A 17,690-nucleotide genomic window follows, 5' to 3' on the forward strand; every position below is an offset into this window, starting at 1 on the left:
TGCTATCTACTAGCTGTGTTCCATTAAAAAAAAAAAAAAGACATCTTTAATCATCTTTAATGAACAAGTGGCTCCATTTTTTTCTTTGCCCTTTTTTTTTTTTATCATTAATGCTTCACAGATGGCTGTGGTGCTGCCTGAGTTTATAACAGGTTTGGTTGTTTTTTTAAATAATAAATGCTTCAAGGGCCATATGTCTCCTCATAACCTTGTCCTTCAAAATTAGAAGTGAATTAGTAATTCAAGGGAGGAGTTGATAGGTTTAATAAAGTGCTTTGGTAGCAAATAATCTATTTAGAGGATGTTTATAATTTAAAAACACCGTGACAGGAATTTTGATATTGCACATCAGCAGGAATAAAAATATTGGATGTGAAAGTAGAAACTGCGGTGACAGAACTGTTAAGGAAAATATTTGCTTAAAAACAAAAAAACAAACAAACAAACAAAAAAAACCAATAAAAAACCAGAAAAATATTCATGTTCATTATCCGAAGTGCTCTAAAGAACAGAAGCAGAAGTGAGTTACTAAGTGCAATAATGCAGATTCCAGTGGGTGCTCAAATGTGAGTTCTCTGCAATACTAATGTATTCAATGAAAAGTCGCATACAATTCTAACAGCTTGCACTTACAGAAATCCACAGGTAAATCTATTGAGAGGAATGAGAGAGGTTAGAAAGCTGTGAAGGACTATTTGTGTGCAACAAAACCCTCTGTCACCTCTTCTGTTGTAGATGAGAAAAAGCTCCCAGCTCACAATGCAGTTGTCCAGGCTGTGAAACCAGTGCTTGCACAAATGAGAATCAGGTGGCTTTGGGGAGGGAGATAGAGGAGATGCTCTGAAGGTGATGGGGGGAGGTTGTTGTACTTTAAGCTTTGCTATACACTTTCCATAATTACAACTTTACTTGTAAGGCTCTGTTATTCTTTTTAGTCTCCACATGTATCACATTGTACAAACATCTCTATTATGCCTATGAATTTCACAGGAGAGTGGAGAGAGGAGGTTGAATGCCTCCTGAATGCTCAGCTGAAAATTATTTCCAATTGGCTTATACAGGGTGTTGTCAAGTGGCTTGAGAACTGGGATATCCAGTAGATATATAGGAAAGATGTCTGGTTGAGTAACTTGCATATCATACTAAATATCTTTGTTACTGATCTGGAAAAGAAACAAAATGGAAATCCCCAGAGACTGCTAAATAATGAAAAGTGGTGAATGCTTGTGAAGACAGACGAGTTTACATTTGCAGAGGTACTTAAAAGCTGAAGAAAGGGCCAGAAAATATATTAAAAAATTAAAGTTCAGGGATGTGAACTTAATATATCTAGAAAATAATGTAGCTATTCAGTGGGAGGGAAAAATCAGCAAGACATCAAGGAATGAATTTGAACAGCAATTTTCATTTTATTATGCAGATGAAAGTCTGGAAGAACTCCATTGATTCCTAAGAGTAGCAAATTATACCTTTCTGACACATGAATGTGATTCCCATTGATACATCTGCATTAAACTCTCTTTTATATCTGAGAAGAGGGACTGTTGTTGCAGAAGTACAGGTGGTCTGAAATCAGGGGATGACTGTGCAACAATTTTCAAGCTTAACCGAACCTCTATCTAGCCAAGGTCTTAATTACATGTTTAACTTTAAGCTGGCTGAAGTCCATGACCTTAAATTTAGTATTCTGGATGAGAGTCTGTATGTGCTGTTCACTGTTTAGGAAAAGCATGATATATTATCTTGATCTGATCACTTAACAAAGTAGTTTTCTTATCCACACCCGTTGGGGAAGTCCACTTGACCTTGGGCAAGTCACTTAAACCATTTGCATCTCCACCCCCAGCATACACTTTTAAGCTTATACATCTTAATTTTATGTGCTGTTTACTTCAGCTGGAAACTCAGACGTCTCCTGTTATGTGTTTGCATGATGTATGCACTCTGGACATTGCTGTACTTTAAATAAGAATAATAACAGGATGGAAAGGAGGAAAGCACGGACATAAAATCAGAGGTGAGAAAGAAAAGCAATACTTTGGGTGCATGCTGGGATGTCACTTAAGCAGAAGAGCTTTCATGCTTTGGCTTTGAGAGCAAGGCATTTAGCAGTGTCCATTGCTGATGTGTAATTTTATTTGCTGAGGTGTGTGCCACATAGTGTCAGCAGATCATAGCACTGGACTATGCCTCTCTGCAATGCCAACAGGCAGTTTGAGTGTATCACACAGCCTCAAGGGTCACTGGCAGTCTGCTGTCTTTAACTGACCTGCTGATTAGATAGTACCCTCATTACAGTATGTTTAAATCGATTAAATTATATATAGATATACAATAGTACATAACAACACAGTGTATATCACGATTTTGGGGCTGCTTACTATAATAATTTCATTTTTTTTTTGTCAGGAGTGAAGCAAACACAGTTCGCTGCTCACTGAAAACCTCAGGCTGACAGAAACAAAATAACTGCCTGCGTTCTCAGTTGTTGTCTCTGAATTATGATCTAAAATGCTGGAGTGCCTTTTCTCCAACTTCCATCAGTTTTCTTTCCCTGTCTTGGTGATGGAGAAGCTGTAAGTGCAGTGCACACACTCTCACTGATTAAAGCCTTAGAAATCCATGAGTAGCAGCGCTTCAAGGAATGGGTGATAGAACCTAGTGAGAAGAGATTGCCTTGAATTGCCCAACCCCAGCTGCTTCCTGGCTGATAGGGAAGAGGAAGGGTTACACTGATGTGCCAGTGGCATATGGGTGCTCAGAAAGTCCTTGAGAGGGTGCTCTGTTTCACCAGGTGTATGTACAGACCTGTAGTTTTCATCTGCATATAGCAAGCTGCTATCTTGTTGGGAGCTGTACGAAAATGCTATCTGTTGTTGATGTCAGTGTGTTGCAGTGGCCTTTGGCACGTTGCAGGTGTCCTGGCATTATCATTGCTTGCTGAATCAACAGGAGGGGGATTATCAGACCTTCCCACAATGATTTCTCAGTGTGTACTTTTCTCTGTTTGGCTTGTGGTGTTGTGGTCTTCACACAGAAGGTGTCTTTGTGACAGAGGGACTTTCTGTGGTTAAACACATGTAGTACATGATTGCTATTTCCTTTTTGCTGTTTTTAAATGTGCTACCTTTTCAGTACTTCACTGTATGAGCTTTAGTAGTCATGGGTCAATAGAAATCATCATTGGCCCATGTACATCACACTGCTTTTTGTATGGCTTGTAAAAGTCTAAGTTTTGAAAGAGCTAGTTGTGTGGTGGAGTGGTCAAATACAAATAGTTTTAGGCACTGGGATATGAAGAGGAAGAGGGCCAGCTCTCTTTCTTTTACAGAAACAGATGTTTTTTACAAGGCCTGGGATTTTCCTGATGGGTAAGGAACTGTCAGCAATGAGATGCTGAGATAAGCCTCAGAAACTCTAAGGCATGAGTGTCTAAAAGAAAATAAATACTTTATATTTGGATTGGATGAGATAGAACATTACCGCTCTGCCTTATTGCCATTCTGTTTATGGTTTGGTATCTTTATTCTTTGCAACCTGTTGCTTTCTAGGGGCTATTGTCTTTTTTTGAAAGTTGTATACCATTCAGATGTTTATTTCTAATTGCTTTTTAAATACTAAAGCGTGTTAACTTCTGTTTTAATTATGTTAAGTTTTCACTTCAACATAAATAAACCAACAAGTCCAAAAAAAAAAAAAGTGACCTGGCCTAGAAGTATACCAGGTGCCTTTGTTTTGCCTTTTAGTCAAATTCAAATAGAAACTTTAGTTCCCAGAAAAAAAAAAAAAAGCAGCTTTTCTCAGTCTAGAGCCTCTCAGGAGGCTCTAGGAAGTAACTCACTCTTTTTTCACTTTTCCTTTCTTAAGCCCTATGTCTGCCTGGTCAGCACAAAGCAAGTTTGGCTCTCACTGTGGTTTCATGTAAACTGTGTCATTTGCCAGGAACTCCATGCCTGTTGCCATTGCGCTTGCATCCTTTACTCTCCTGCTGAATTTACGCCTTGAACATCTTCTGGCAATGAGACTTTTTAACTCAGCTATTTATAGACTAAAAGTTAAAGTTAATACAATTATATTTAAAGCAAAGCAAAACAAAACAAAGCCCTACTATGTTATCTTCAATTCATATTTATTAGTTTCCCAAGTGACTACATAATCATATTGTCCTTCTGCCTTGTCCTTCTTTCTCCTTCACTTTTCTCTTAACTTAGTTTATAAGCTCTTTTGTACAAGTAGATCTATCTTTACAGACATTCCTGAAGTCCACGTGCTATTCTGTTCTCTATTACCACTAAAAATTGGCTAGGTATGAGAGAATTCCTCTGAGTGCTCCCTAAATAGCCTCCATTGCTGCAGCCTTGCACGACAACTCTTCATTATTGCATACAGCCTTGCTGACTAAGCAAGTAAGTATCATGCCCTTCATGTGTTTGCTGCTGCAGGACTTGGTGATGGCTTTTAGTATGGGCAGGGAAAGACTAGCCAAGAATTGGAGGTGAAATCAATAGAGAAGATAGAAGAGGGGTTTGGTCCTGCTCTCACTTCTGCAACTTTTTATTATCTGGAGTCTTTTTACCTCAGATGCTGTTGTTTTTATTGGCTTGTCATTGTCATTTTCCATTTTGGTCTAAAACTGTCCATGGCTGATCCAAACGGATGTCATTGTGGTGATTAGTTACAGAGCTTCACAGTCCTGATTACCCAGAAAGACAGTGAGGGCATTTTGCCTGCCTTTTGCCTTCAGTGGAGGTTTGGGCTAGTTGCTGGGTGCTAAGGGACATCCAAGGTGACGACCCGCAGAGAAATCTGTAATTTTGTACTTTTAATATAAACCTTTTGCTTTAAACTCCTGGGCTGCTGCAGGGCTCTCTTGAAGCTTATAGCTCAAAACTCAAAGCTGAAAGTCCTTGCTCCCTCAGAGTTGTGAAAGGATGAAAAAGAAAACAAAGCTGTGGAGGCAGAGGGGATTAGCTCAGGATCACCCAGCAGGTCAGTTGCTGTGCTGGGACTACCATTGAAATCTGCTGCCTTCTAGATCACTTACCTGCTTGATTGTGCTGCCATGCCCAAGACATGGGCATGATGGCAATATCCAGCTATCCGGGTAACACGCGCTTTAAACCCCACATTGATGGAGAAGGACTGATGGTCAGGCACCTCTGCATTCCCTGAACTGAAGAGCATTGGTTGTCCCTCTGTACTGCTTATTTATCTTTGATCATGATTCTGAAAATGTGCAGATCTCAGGCTCCTGGAGAGGAGTGCTCCAAAGTGCTGTCAAGATGACTGCTTTCCATAATTCCACAAACAAAGCCAGAGCCACACAGACTATGCTTCATCCTGCTCCACGGGCCATATAAGCCATTTCCATGTCAACAAGGACAGACGTACTTTTTGGTTTATGTCTCTAGAAGAACTAGTGCTCTGGTTTGTTGAAAGTTTGGTTTTGCTTAGACAAAAACTGCCTCTGGATTTAATGGGATAACACATGGCTTTACGGGTAGTTCACTATCCGTTACACATTCATCATAGGCTTTTTCTTTCTTGGTACTATTTGGTGGAACCCAGCAAGCTTCTGAACTGTCTGCACTGCAAGCATGAAAATCACAGTTTCAGGACAGAAAGTATGCTAATTCTTTTCATCATTATAATTAAGGTAGGACCTGTAAAATACTGAAGGTGGTAGCTATTTGCAAACTGTTTGGGAGTAATTCGATTGTAAGGCTTGGTGGACAATATTCTGCATCCACAGGTACGGATGAAAATTATGTTAGAGAAACAGCTTTTCTTCACTGGATTTCTGGGTCAGGAAGCAAGTGGATGCATTTACCACTACTCATCCTTTCTGCCATTACTGTGATCTTTCTGAAGACTTGAGGACAAAGCTGTTTGCACATGTTTCATGGAAAAACACCTTACTGAGAACTTTCAAAGAGTGAGATGCTGTAATACTTACAGACAGGAAGAAAGATCTTAATAGGGAATGTTAAACTGCATACCAGCAGAGTGCTGAAACAGCACATTCAGTTTGATCAAATCCTCATAGCTAGTCAATAGATTAAAGAAGTGAACATCATCTTTAGAGATTCAGGATTTCCACTCCATTAATTGTGCCCCATCCGAAGGCTGGGCTGGATGGTTTTTAGTTCTGGTGACTTACTTCACATCAATGCTTTAGTTTCATTGAGATGTCCAGGAAAGCAAAACTTCATAAGTCATCTGATCTGTGGTCCATCAGTGCAGAAATGCACCTGGAGAGCAGTTCAGGTGTGTGCTTTTAAAAATATTTGACACAGATGCATCATCTCAACTATACTATACATCATCTTAACTACAGTATAAGGAATACCTCTGGGACAGTAATTACCTTGCAGTCCTCTGTGGTGAGATCTGCTGCAAATGAATAATTCACAGTTGCCAAACATAAGTGAACTCTTCATATTAATTTAGAACTTTTTGTGGATGGGCTTTCTTCTGGAAAGTATCACAAGGGAACAGATCAAGGATAGCTTGAACCTCAGAGAATTTCTGGCTATTAAGAGAACAATTGGGTTCTTTTTTTTATATTTATGCATTAGGAAACCTAATTTTCTGTTCCTTCATTTAGAACTTCTTTTCAGAGAGCTTTTTTTCCCCACTCGGTTATTGGCAAAATATTAGTATAAACAAATTAGCACATTTTCAAAAGCTTTAATCTAGTTGCTTTTGCCATACCAAATGGTAAAGAAAAAGACAAACCAGAGGCATGAAATCTTCTTAATTTTAAACCTCCAAATAATTTAATCATCTTGATATTTTTAGCCTTGAAGCAAGTATATTGGTTTTGAAATATTAACTTACATATTTGATTCTAACAGTGTTATCTTTTTCATTCACTTTATGTTCTATTGGGAATGGAAGGGGTTTGGCAAAGTATGATGTTGATTATGTGCTTATTTATAGGAGGTGTATATATACGTATATATAAAATGTGCACTTAATCTCCAGAGACATTTTAATGGGAAATATCAGGAATCATTGCTGAATTATATCTTTGCTTTGGAAAAGCCTCTTTATTAACAGCTATAATGCAATATCATCTAGCTCAGTGTATTACACATTCCAAGTGATGTACAATTGCTATTTAGATTATTGCATCAGAAACTTCAGAAATTATTAAATTGTATATATTTTTTCCAGTATCAAACGCTGCTTTTGCCAATGTTCATTTATTCAGGCAGGATACATTTTTAATTAAAAAGAAAACTCTCAGAAATCAATAAATAAATGTAGATCAGTTTTATCCATGGTGAGCTGTTGATACTGAATTAAATACAAGTCAATCTCAAAAGCTAATACTAATTTACTGAGATTTGCTGAATGATAAGTCATTACGAACTGCAAGCCTGTTGAATTTTTCTTCTCCATTCGTATAGGTTGTCCAGAAAACTTTAAAGAATAACACACACCCTGTGAAAAAACCACAAGAATGGATGATGTAGTTCATTGGGTATGATGCACCCAGGGACCCCACTCCTGTGGTGGATGCCATTCCTGCCTCAGAAAACTACGTGATCAGTTGGTCAAGGGTAAGTTTAATAGCATAGGCACGTTCCAGGTAATATTATTTTAGCTTCTTTTTTGAAGGAAAAATAAAGTTGTCAGTGACTTCCTCCCTTCTCTACATTCACCTGCCAGCAATGCGGTCAAGCTTTAACCACTTCAGACAGAAGGTTCAGGATCTGAAAGATGATTAAGTTTCTGCGAGTTTCATGAAAACTAGTGACTTTGTTGAAGGAAGAGACTGCGGCTGTTGTATCCTCAGTGCAAAAATAGCCAAATAGAGGATGTGTTCTCTTTGGCCTGCCCCTTGAACATTCAACATGATCATTTGCTAGTTGGCATACGTACATAGTTTTAAAACACCTACAGCCAACACAATGTCATGCCAGCTTGTAGCCAGGGAGAGGAAGCATGGGATGTGAAAGGAAGGTGGAGAAGGACTAGGAAGAAGCATGGGGTACACTGGAGCTATTTCTGTCGTGACTGGGGAATGGGTGGACTAACAGGTCCAGTGGATATGAAGGGGAACTAACTCTGATAAATGGGATTTTTGCTGTCAGTGTGGAATTTAATGTGTAAATCCACAGGAAAGGTGGCACCATTTATTCTACTTGTCTTGGAACAACCCGTTTGTTACCATTAAAAGCTTGGACCTTCTTGTTTCATACCTGAGCAGAATGCTTCTGTGCATCTGAGCTGGCCTAGCTGTTACAAGCTGCCTTAGCCTGCATCAAAAGTTTGCAGTCTGGTGGATTCTTCTTTATCCAGCCTAATTCCAGTTTCAGCTTCTCTGCTGAGTTTGCCCAGAAAGGCTACTGCTTTCCTGCTAGGTCTGAAGGTAAGAATAAGCTCACCACGGGGAAACTTTTGTTTTAAATAGAAACACAAGAAATTTTAGCTTTAGCCTAGATGCACAAGATGGAGCATGGTAAATGGACAGGCTCTCCTGCATTGTGTCTTGTGTCACAAGGAACGGCACTAAAAAGATAGTGGTGGTTCCACAGTCCCTCTCTGATGAATTAGGAAGAAATTGCAGCACTTCCAATATCTCTGTAATCTTCCCCAAATTCTGTAGTTGGTTAACTTGGTCTTGAAATGCCATTAGCTACTGAAGGGAGAGACTAATTCAGGTGTAACAAGTTATGTGTCTTGAGGAATGGAGCTCCTTGTAAAATATTAGGATATTTCTGGAATTCTTGGATATACTGTAGTGGTAGCATGGTCTGATATCTGCTGTGCTCCTCTGTCCTGTGGAAACAGCTGAGGGGTTGCAAAGCTGTCTGAATATCTCTGAAATATGCCACAGAAAATACTGATATTTGTAGAAAAAGTACAGAGAAGGAATTCCTGTTTTGTCCCAGAGTAATAAATTCAAGCATTTTTTCTTTTTTACTATGCTAACTAAAATTGAGATTGTGGAAGAGGTAAATAAAAATGCTGAATGTACTAGAGTCTTTTGCTGTTTTCTTTTTTATCAAGAGACTGTTTAATCTGGTCTCCTGAGTAGTCCCCCCTGTCTTGCCTCATCTTTCTCCAATATAAATAATGTATTGGGCACATAGAGGTATAAGTGTATTGAACCATTTTCATTTCATGTGGGCAGCACTGAAGCTTGTAGGCATTTCAATTGAGACATTTAAAAATTGTATGAACACGCTTCTGCTACATGTAGCTAAAACCATTTTGTTTTGCTTTCTGTTACTTCACCCAAGAAAACAATCAGAAAGCATAGTTTGTGTGCAGTCTATTGAGTTCTGATCATGCCTAATAAATAATAATAATCCTAACTGCAAAAAGTCCTTCTACCAGATACACAAATCATCCAGAAATGAGACTCCTACTTCATTGCACTTTATTTATGTCCAGTATGAGAGAGATTGAGGGAACTTAAATAAATTCATGCTCCATATCAGCTGGTTTATACTAGATTCCTAAGACAATCTTTGCAGGCAACTCTGCTATAAATTAATGGTTAATTTAATTTGACCTTTTTAAAATGCACACATCATAAGCAACTTTCTTAAATATCTTCCGTGAGTTGCTTGACTAAAGAAATGCAATTTGCTTTCTTTTATTTATTTTATTGCTTATTGTGTATTTTCAGAGCTTTCTGCAGCTCCTTCCCTAATGTAATATAATTGAAATGAAAGTCAGATAACTATCAAATGACTAGGCAGCTCTGAACCCAATGAAAATGAATAGAGTTGTGTATTAAAGTGCTGTAAGACAGATGTCTTCAAGCTGTTGCACGATGTTTTCATTGAGGTTATGGTACAAATCATGTTCCCTCCTGTTGCACAGGCTTCCTGACTTCTTCCTTGTGAGAACATACTGTCCCTTTGTAACTACAACAATCAGTTATATGGAAAACTAAATTTAGGAGTATACTCAATGATTCTCTCACAGTTTTTTAAAAAAGTTAACGAATTATATACCAATCCTAATTGGCAGCCTCAGCAGCCCCACTCTCTATCTCCCTTAACCTAGCACAGTGAACCCTGCCTTACCCCATGCTTACAAGAGATTGCTTACAAGTTCCTGTGACAGGCAGTAGAGACTCCACTTGGGGAAAATCAATTTATTGCCAATTAAAACAGGTTCAGTAGTGAGAAGCAAAAAGACAAATATTGGAAGCATTATGTGCATTAAAGCAACACATTTCCTTCCCCCTTTGCCAGGCTTAACTTCACCTTAGGTTCACCTTAACTTCAGATTCCTTTACGTTCCCACCCCATCCCTGAGCAGTGCAGGACGGGTGGGGAACGTGGGAATGGGGTCAATCCTTAACAGCTCCTCTTATCTGCTCCTTCCTCTTCATTTTTTCCCTGATACAGTGTGGTGTCTCCACACAGCCTCTTTATCCTTCTGGATAAATCTGCACCTGTGTGGGCTTTCTGTGGTCCTCAGTTTCCTTCAGGAAGCCTCCAACTGCTCCAGCCTGGGTCCTCCATGGGCTGTGGGGAATCACTGCTCTGGTGCCTGGAGCACCTTCTCCCCCTCCTTCTCTGACCTTGGTTCTCTCAGTTGTTTCTCACTTTTTTCCTTCCGTCCTCCTTAATCTGTCCAGCACTTTTTCCCTTTCTAAGCGTGTTTTCCCTGAGGTGGCCTTCAATGGGGCTGATGGAGCCAGCTGGAACTGGCATGGGGCAGACCCACAACTGACTCAAGAGGCTAATGCCACCTTGGAAATGCGTTTCAGAGTCCCACGCTGCCCATGGAGCAGCCAAGCTCTTGTGCTTCTGTCCCCCATCTGTGACTCCACGTTGGGGTGGGAGGGAAAGATGTTTTCTTTCTTTCTCAGCCCGGTACCATAGATACAGATAAAGCTCCAAGGCCATGCAGCATAGTAAGTAACCGATAGCTAACATTTTCAAGAGTACTTTAGATACCCACTTTTATGCAGCCAAGCTGGCACTGAAGAAAGTTCTGAAAAGAGCTGTGGTTAGAAGCTGCACGTGAGGCTTCTGCAGCTCCCCTGATTTTTGCTAGATGTGAATACTAGTCCTTGTCTACATGCGGTAATTGCACCTACTCTGCAAAATAAGTGAAATAATTCTTTGTGGAATAAGTTATTGCAGAATTACTAAATCAGTTAACTAAATTGACAGAGACAAAACCACCAAGTATGTACCTTTGGATAGGTCTCTGTAGTCATCAGTGTTTGTGAGGAGATAGGAAGAAATGTAGTGAGGCCAGAAAGTTGAATGTTGTATCACACCAAGGGGTAAAAAAGTAATATTAACCCACAAGAAAGAAACTTTTTTTGTTTAAAAGAAGTTAGAAACTGCCTGAAAGAAAAAAGTTAGGATATTATATCCTAGACTCAGCATGGAGGCACTTAAAGAGCATCCTATTAGCATCACAGAAGGAACAGTATGCACACCCCAGAATGTAAAAAGGAAAAAAAATCGAGGAAGGCGAGAGCCCCTGTAATGTGTTCAAGAGATAAGATACAATAGTTTATTGAAGCTAAAATCTATCCTTTAGAAAGAGACTAGGAGTCCAAACTATTCTAATAAAATGAAAGGGACTTTGGCAGATAAGAGAAGTCAAGCAGGATTTTGAAGAAGTAATATTCAGATACAAAGACAAGAAATAAGTGATTTAAGGTAATCAGAAGTAATCTGCCTGGCGAGAAAAATGTTGGATCTCTTAGACCAGTGGGGTAGAAAGAGGACAGCCAAAAATGTGGCAATTTACAGAGTATCTTATGAGTTTTTCTTTATAGGCTGAGGGTCTTTCCCCCTCTGAGCCCAGAAGAGGCTAAGTGCCACTTCTCGGGAACTCTGACACATCCCATTACAGAATGCAAGGTGTGGATTCTTTTTAGGTAGAAATTTTTAAGTCACATAAGCTTTATTTTGGGGATGTCATCTTTGGGATAGCAAACAAAGATGAATGGATAACAATTTCATGGTTATTTTGCAGTATGATGGGTTGATACACTGGTGGGAGGTAGGATGAATTATTTTAACCCACCACCCACCTCCTTAGCTTGAAACTATAGATCTTTTTTGTTGACTTCACTTTGTGTTGGAAATCCTTTTTATGAAGCTCTTCTAATTTTTTGACCTTGTTCACCGCAGCTTGCAACAAATTAGCTTTTATTTTCCCGCTTTGTCTTCTTTTCCTCCAGTCTGAGCAGTCACTACTCTTTTAAAATCTCAAGGTCATTTTCATTCCTACAAAAAAAACAAACAACAACACCTCTAAACATTCCACCATTTTGTCTTGAGTCTTCTTATGCAATGGTTTTAGAGATACAACTACCATTAAAGTTGGAAATAATTATAGTATTGATTCGGTTTGATTGAACACTGTGTGATTTTGTCAATGGGAAATGGCTTATATCCTAAATCTGTGGAGGAAAAAAATGAATTTTCTGCTGTTTGCTATTAAGGAGTTCTGAAGTTACCTAAATTAAATATATACCTATTCACTCTGTCTTCAAAACTCTATTTCATCAATTTTGTTCCTAGTGTTTAGTTACCAGAAATATATTTAGAATTTGTCTTTTAGCTTTGTTGCAGCCTTTGTAGTTTTCTCAAACAGGATCTGAAAGAAATACGAAAGGTTTTCTTGTGGGATAAGAAATGTGTAAAAGTGATCTACATCACATCTAGAGCTAAACATGTCTGATATGCTGCTCAAGTACTTCAGCAGTGATATAAGTAGTCTACCAATTTATACTTTTTAGATTTTATCTAGATTTTATTTAAAATAACTGTTAATATAACTTTCATTTCTCTGTCATTTCCTTGTGGATTTATATATGTATATATATATTGTGTAATAATATTCAAATTTCTTAGTTTTCAGGAATAATAATAATAATTGATAATAGGAGTTGGAGTTCTATATAGCTGTCTTAATTGCTTCATCCACTTGGCTTTTACTGATTAAGGAAATTTTGCAGGTTCATCAGAGACGAATGATCTGTCTTACTTCATTACAGATGCAGAAAAAAACAGGCTATTAACAAGCCCAAGCACATATTGTGTCCCTATATGCTTCTTCTGTAAGAAATTAAATCATTTCAGTTTTTGACTCATTGCTGTTGACAGACTTACTATTTAAATTTTATCATATAAATAATATACTGGTGATACTGCTCATTAGTTCAAAAAAAAATGTCTAAAATTGTCATGTTAGCAGATTTTATTCTTTTTTGTTTGGCTAGTTTTTTTTTTTTAAAACAAAACAAAACAACAAATTTCTTTATGCAAAATAATGTATTTACTTTTTTAGTCCTTTCCAAGTTCTGACTACCTCATAAAAACAGCTATGAACAGCCCTGGTTAATCAGCATCTGACAACATTTTAGATATAATTGCAGAATGATAAAGACTGATTGAACTGAAGTTAATTTCCATTTGGCTTTTACCTTCTAATTATTTAGCAGCTGAGCATCAAAACCCCTTTACCACGACATGCCTGCAGGGCCCTTAGTAGGCAGTGCATAGCTCAGTAGAGTTCAGTTACCTGAAAAAGAAATGTTAAAGCTCAAGTGATTTTGAAATACTTGAAAGCTGGGAGACTTTGCTGCTCATGAGACTATAATGAAAATTGTCAATTAGAATACAAATGTACTAATAAATATATTGAAAAATTAAAACTCCAATAATCACATAACAAATTTAACAGCCAACTTGCTGACAAACAAAATTAAGTCTATTCTGAATTCTGCATTTGTGCAAGCCAGAGACACTATCACAAAAAAGAAAATTTGTAACATAATACTTGGTAAAAATAAGGCGTTTGTAGGCTCATTATTTCTCTTCTCGTAAGGTGTTGATGGTGTATTATCTTCATGGCATGGACTAGAACATAAATTTTTTTTTGGTAGAAGCCAGTCTTTTAATGCATGTGCATGATGGCGTTTGCTCGGTTTAATGCCCAGAGGACTTGGGCATGTGGTTGCATTAGAAGTGAAGGCGTGGAAAGCTGTGCTATGATTCAAGTTAAAGCCTAAATTAAACTCTCTAGTGAATTCTTGGGATAACAGAATCCTTTCTAATTAGAGAGTTTTTCATTGTTGTCAATGATATATGTGAGAGAGGATTGCGAGGGGTTAAAGACAAATCTTGGGGTTATTAGGATTTATCAGAAAAACAGTTATTTTCAAAAATGAATAAACATTATTCTTGTTCGTTAGGGCATGACAGCATACAAAAATTGATGTCATTGTAAAAGAAAAATATTGTAGGTGTAACTTGGAAAGGATGAGGACTACATTTTCTTGCAAATCTATGATAGGGACGTTTCATTATAGCTTTTTGGTTTCAGACCTAATTTGTTAGAGTTAAGAATAGTCATACTAATTTAGAAATTCAGTGTGACTCTGGGGAAAATCACAAGTGATATCAGCTGTTTTACGAGTGGCGGTCCTTTATTCTGAAGTAGATAGAAGTACCTCTGCCTTTCCCTCCCTTTGTGCGCACACGTGCACACACATGCCTGTATGCGTACACACCCATTGGCCTAAATGGCCTTTTAATGGAAAAAACAAAATGCAGGAGGTACCATCTTTCAGATGTGATGTAAAGCTCATATTCCTGTGATTTATTGTCTTTAAAACGCTTTCCTATGTCTGCAGGAATTAATAATAATTTTGAGAATAAGTTGTAATTTGGATAATTACATTCTGCCTACCTGAAAATCCTCCTGTAGCTTCAGTTAATTAAATATTCCACACTATTTGTCTTGAATTGCTGTATGGCATATCTATCTGCAGTTATAAAAAAGAAATGTTCTAAATTTAGGGAAAAGCAGTGTTTTAGGGGAATTACCGGTGCCCTAACATTTTCTTTTCTCCATTAAGGAAGCACAGTTGAGTTCTCTAACTGAAGATGAATGGAAAAGAGTAATTTCATGTTTAAATACAGATTTTAATGTTTCTTTTTTACTATAATTTGATTGCTCTTCATGAACCTGAAACTAAGGAAAGTTTGGAATGCCTGAAATCCAAAGAAACTTTTGTAATACAAAAATAGGATACAATAAATATATAAATTATTTCTTCTAAGAAGAAAAAATCGGAAGTATTCTTTAGCAGAAAGATTCTCATGTATTATTAATATATAAGATGCAAATGATCTACCTAGTGCCTGTATCAATAAATTATCTTTGAGTTAGATCCACAAAGATAGTTAAGACATTTTTGTGCTGCACTTCCTAATACCTGGATGGCTCTGAACAAACTAATTCCCTTGAGCTGCCTGATGGAAATGTACTTCAGGACCACTTTTGTTATAGGGAGTATTTCTAGGAAAAGTCAAAGTTATATGAAATAGTAATATTCATATTAATTTTAATATATGCAGAGTACAGACAAGCCTGGAAGTCCACACCTGTCAAGAGAAAAAAATTATAGAAAGTAAATTATGGACTTTAATATTTCTTTTGAGGGTTTCCATATTTTCTCCTGATAGGCATGCCTGTAATATTCTTCTGATGACCTGAATTCCAGCACTGTTTTTGCCTTCATTTTTCTTTGCACAGTGGTAGACTTCTGTGCTGAAACACTGGTGGTGCTATTGAGAATCACACCCCCAAGCAACTCAAGATAAATAGTCTGCACGTGTAACGACAGGCTGTGTCCTCAGCATGAAGTTGTGTAAATACAGAGGCCGTGGCAGGTGTCAGAGAGGAAAGCAGTTTGAGAGATGTCTTCAAGGACTATGGGGAACCTAAAAAAAAAAAAAATGTAATCCTTCTACCCTTTCCACACCAGGATTTTTGGTGGTGTAATGGCCCACGACTCCGTTACCGTGAATGGAGAAGGAAACAGAGGGACACAGAATGACTGCTGAGAGACACAGTGTAGCTTGAAGGAGTTGAAAATTTGGACATTAAATGCTCTTTTTGTTCCACCTGACAGTAAAACCTTTCAAAACCCCCAATTTAACCAGGGACAATATCTAAAGTTTCCAAGATCCAGAGACATCTCAGTAGATTTCCACAGAGAAAAGAACAAATACGCCTTTCTTAGCAGTGGAGTTGGGGATTGGGCTCTTTCTCTCTTGGCTGTGCTTACTTCACAAACCTCATCAGAATAAAAAGCAGCAGCTGTGTGTCCCTTTTGTCATTCAAATCTACAACCCTGACATCAGTGTGATGTGAAGGAAAACAGTTTTTCCTTTGTGGGAGTTCCTTTTCCTGTATTTTAACATAGTTTTCCATGTTTGCTATTAAAAATAATAATAATAAAAAAAGCCTTCCTGTTTGCTTAACATATCTGGAGAACTTAGTACTGGATGGGAGCAGATCTGTGCTGTTCTGTTGTTTTTCTGTCTCTAGATTTTGTAATATTTTGCAGAAGTAAACCTAAACACAGGCTTTATGCTGTTCTTTTAGGACAAGTCCAGCCACCTGCTCCACACGCTGACAGTTTACAGAATTAATTAATTTCCTGCAGCATGGATGTTCTGCTATTACAGCTTAGCAGGCTTAAAGGGACCCCACATTAAAGATTTTCTGAGGCCCTTATTTACTTTCAGGGAAAGAAAAAAGTAGAAATTACATTTGAACACCAAGATGAGGGGTGTGCTTGAGAGTGGCTATCAATTTTTTTTCCTTCTTTTTAAAAGGAATTTTATAATAACCCATCTGTTGTAACAGCTTTCCACATATTTTCTGACACTGGGGAATCTATATTTGTGAGTCTTCTGTTGCTCTTTGACAATATAAGGCATGCTAGAATTGTAGTTTAGCTTTTGAGTATTTTTTTTTCTCCAAGTAAGGGTTAAGTCCGAAGAGGTTTATTTTGACATTTCTGGCTTAGCAATGGAGTAGCCAACAGGCATTTCTAAGTCTTTGGATAAGTATTTTTAAACGCAGGAGGAATCTCTAATTGAGACTTAATTGTTTAGGAAAGGACTCTCCCTAAGGAATTCTAGTTTATTTTTGTACATATTAACATGGAAACACTCTTGACTGTCAGCTGTGATTTCTGTTTCTGAAGGCACTGGCAAAGTCATACACATCAGCCTTGTGGTGGCACTTGTCTTCCATGTAAGGTGATTTACCACTGGAAAGCTGTGTCTTAAGAAAATAGATTTTCTTGCTGAAGATAACCTTTTGAATCCAACTAAAGGGTTGTGTATCCCTACTTTTCTCTCATCAGAATGAAGAAATTCAGCCTGAATTGAGTCCCTCACGTTCAATGTTTCCTGCTGTTTGGAATATTTGGTAGTCCCTGGTGCTATAGTTGGGAATACAGTCCTTTGCCTGGCTTTCCATAAAAAAATGGGAAAGATGGTAGGATTGTTAGGATTTTTTTTTAAATAAATGTGATGGAGTGATGTGTTAAGTTGATTTTTGAAAGAACTTAGGTCAAGCATGTCATTAAATATGTCATGGTAGTCACAGTGCAGGAACCTTCTGCAGGACGTGCATAATGCAGGTATATTTGGTGCCTACGAGGATTCCTATATACCATTAGATCGTTAAGCTGTAAGAACTAACATGGAAGAAAAATAGCTGAAGAAAGTATGCTTGACATGCAATCTTTGCTCCTTAATGGAATTTTAAGACCAAAAACATGATAAAAAAAATACTGGGATCACTTAAAATTAAGCTTTTATGCACAGTGTGTCTTTGTCTGACACCGCTGTGAAATGCTTTAAAACCCATATGTGCATTATTCT

The 17,690-nt window shown here is 37.8% G+C and overlaps 1 protein-coding gene and 1 long non-coding RNA gene across 2 annotated transcripts in view; one reads left to right on the forward strand and one right to left on the reverse strand.

Annotated features, from left to right (window-relative positions):
• The window catches only part of LOC308191832 (uncharacterized protein), a 563,294-nt gene that overhangs the window by 116,515 nt on the left and 429,089 nt on the right, over positions 1 to 17,690 (forward strand). The window contains exons 10-12 of the mRNA XM_080584694.1: positions 1,897 to 2,017; positions 2,410 to 2,576; positions 7,416 to 7,568. The gene's annotated coding sequence lies outside the window, so the exon portion shown is untranslated. The remainder of the gene's footprint in view (positions 1 to 1,896; positions 2,018 to 2,409; positions 2,577 to 7,415; positions 7,569 to 17,690) is intronic.
• On the reverse strand, positions 9,831 to 14,770 carry LOC308191845. The gene is made up of 3 exons (XR_013948309.1): positions 13,783 to 14,770; positions 13,427 to 13,524; positions 9,831 to 12,224 (listed from the first exon to the last, which is right to left on the reverse strand). It is a non-coding gene; the product is annotated as an uncharacterized lncRNA (long non-coding RNA).

Source organism: Anser brachyrhynchus (assembly GCF_964034855.1).
Source record: "Anser brachyrhynchus genome assembly, chromosome: 3".
Classification (NCBI taxonomy): domain Eukaryota; kingdom Metazoa; phylum Chordata; class Aves; order Anseriformes; family Anatidae; genus Anser; species Anser brachyrhynchus.